We start from the raw sequence: 2,732 nt of genomic DNA on the forward strand, positions 1-2,732 counted from the left end.
AGCCCAGTCTGGGCCGGGGGGTGGGGGTGGGGGGAGGGCAGGCAGGGGGTCAAGGACACCAGGCCCACGTTGTTCCATTTCACGGATCTGTAGCTGAGTTGAACGTCGAACGACACAGCGTCCCCCAGAGCGCCCTCCCTGCCGACTCCCAGCTGGCTCGTGAGCCCAGCGCTCTGAGGGGTGCACTCACCTCACCGGGACGTGGTCAGCAGGCGTCCCTTTAGTTATTTCGCGTGCAGTGACAGATGAGTTCACGCAGGGGCAGCCTGCTTGGCCCCTCAGTGTGCCAGCGAGGAGACGGCGACATTAGAGCATCTCACGAAAGTCATTCGTCGAGGGCTTTAGAAATGTGGTTTCCTTCCCTTGACCCACGAGAGGGACAGTCCCTCAGATTTTAAATAAATGGAATGAAAGTAGCTCTTTTTAGGCCGTTCTTTGTGTCTCCAAGATGGCTTTCCTCCTTCTCAGTGACTCGATCTGTATTCAGCCGGGCGCCAGCAAAGCCAGCAAAGGCCTCCCTGAGACAGAAAGCACGTGCACTTCTCGAAATGACACGGAGCTCTGTCTGCGCCATACGTTAGCTCCGCAGTGAAATGCTTTGAAAGAGCGGTTGTCCTCTGTGGTTTTGACGGTCTGTCTGGGACCGAAGTAGACTCCTGGAAGATGGGCTCCAGGCCTGGGAGCTTCTCTTGCATGCTCCATTGCACACGGCCTCTAAGAGCTGTTCAATGTGGAGTTCGCTCTGGAATCCGTTATCTTCTCCTCCTAACGACCTTGTGCGCTTCCTCAATCCTCCAGACCAAACTCACGGCCTCTGCCGGCTCCTGCACGCCGGCCTGGAGACTGCACGGTGGTGGCCAGAGGCGGGCGGGCCGCTCTGTCCCGGGCAGGGCAGAGCCCCCTCAGCTTAACGGCTGAGCCTCTGTCGAGTCCGGTTTGGCTCCGCTTCCAGAAAGTTCCGACTGCCAGAGCCCGTGAGTCCTCTTGTTTGTTCTAGTCGGCATAGCTCACACTGGCCCGGACTCCAGAACTGTCCTTCCGGCATTACTGCCTGGCTGGGCTGGAGCCGGGGCGCCCCCCCCCCTCCCGCTGTCGGGCAGAGTTGTCCGGTGGGGGATGTCTGCACGCACCCCGTTACCCCATTGGGTTTGCTACTCTGTCCTGTGCCTGCTGTGTCCCCATGGCGTCTGTGGGCAGGGCGCCCGCAGCAGCAGCTCTGCGCTCAGCATCCCCTCCGTCGGCCCTTTCTGGTTGAAGGCCCTTGTGGCCACACATCCTCTGTGCCCCGTTCGTGGTGCGTGCCGTGTGTGCTGTCAGCTGCCTCCCCCCCCCCCCCCCCCGCGGCCCCCGTCTTGGCCTCCTGGAGCCGTGCTGAGCAGGGAAGGTGTGGAGGGTCAGGGAGCCAGACCTCAGGCCGCCTCAGGTCCTGATGGATGCTCCCTCCTGCAGCTTCACGGCGACACCAAGTTGGCCAGTTTTCTGGAACATTTATTTGTCAACCTCTCCCTATTGTTTTTCTACTTCTATTCTCAGAGAGATGTTTTCAATTTGTAATTTGGAAATGGGGTAAGTGGAAGACGAAACAGGGCTCCGTGGCCACAATGGGGGGCTAGGGTGGGCCCCAGGCCGCCAGGCCCCGGAGGCCCCCCGCCGACCGACCCGTTCCTGCGGATCAAGTCAGAATTCCCGTCCCTCTCTGCTCACTGTCTGCCTTTAAAGCGTGTGAAGCTTCGTCCGCGGGAGAAGCTGTTCATGGTTGAACACTGGGCTGCGTTCAGGATGAATTTTGCCCGTGGGTGTATAGGAGGCTGTGGACGCCGCAGGCACGGGTCACCGTTCCAACGTCATTTTGTACGAACCGCAGGGAGGGCTCGAGGGCTGTCTCACAATAGTCTCTGAGGAGATCCCCAGCTGTCTCAGGCGCGAGGGCTTCGTTCCACCGAGTCAGGTGTGTTTAGCACGCACGTGGCCCCATCCTGAGTGTGCGGCGTGCTTCTGGAAGACCCGTCCTCAGCTACACATGGGCACAGAAGTTTCCGACCTAGCCACGGCACGTCACCAAACTCCAAATATTGCTTTGGCGCTGGCGTTCCGGGGATCATCATGGGGGTTCCCTGAGTCCTGCCTGTTCTTACCAGTACCTCCTCACCTGGTGTAAGCCATGGGCGTGCCCTGAGCATGCATGCAATACAGCCAGACCAACACAAGAGCAATATTGAATTGTTCATTGGATCTAAAATTATATATATATTTTATATATATATAATTTATCTTCCTGCATTTTTGAAGTATAAAGTAGTACATTGTACATATCTGTAAGCTAGTACATTTGTTTCACCATTTCTAATATTTAAGACATGCTCATTCTTTGTAGAACAAACAACCACTCAACATTTTAAGAACTGCTCTGTGATACTTAGTTTCCTTTTCGAGATCGGTAATATGTTGCCCCCGCATCAGCTTTCTGGAAACGTCCGTAACTAACAGGACAAGTGTGAACCCTCGAAGCGCCATCGTAGAACTCCGGGCCCCCGCAGAGACCGTCGTGGACAGAGTATTTACAGAGCATGACTTTTATACGTGTGGGGCATCGATGTGTATATTTATATTCAAGGTGAATTTATTGTTACAATTCCATTATCCCTTCTATTTTATTTACTCTTCACTTATAAAAACCACACGCGCATACCTGTTTCTAGTTGCCAGTGGCGTTCTGAAAATAAAGAAACCGA

The sequence above is a fragment of the Hyaena hyaena genome, unplaced genomic scaffold (genome assembly GCF_003009895.1).
Source record: "Hyaena hyaena isolate Hyena2069 unplaced genomic scaffold, ASM300989v1 scaffold_194, whole genome shotgun sequence".
NCBI classification, from domain to species: Eukaryota; Metazoa; Chordata; class Mammalia; order Carnivora; family Hyaenidae; genus Hyaena; species Hyaena hyaena.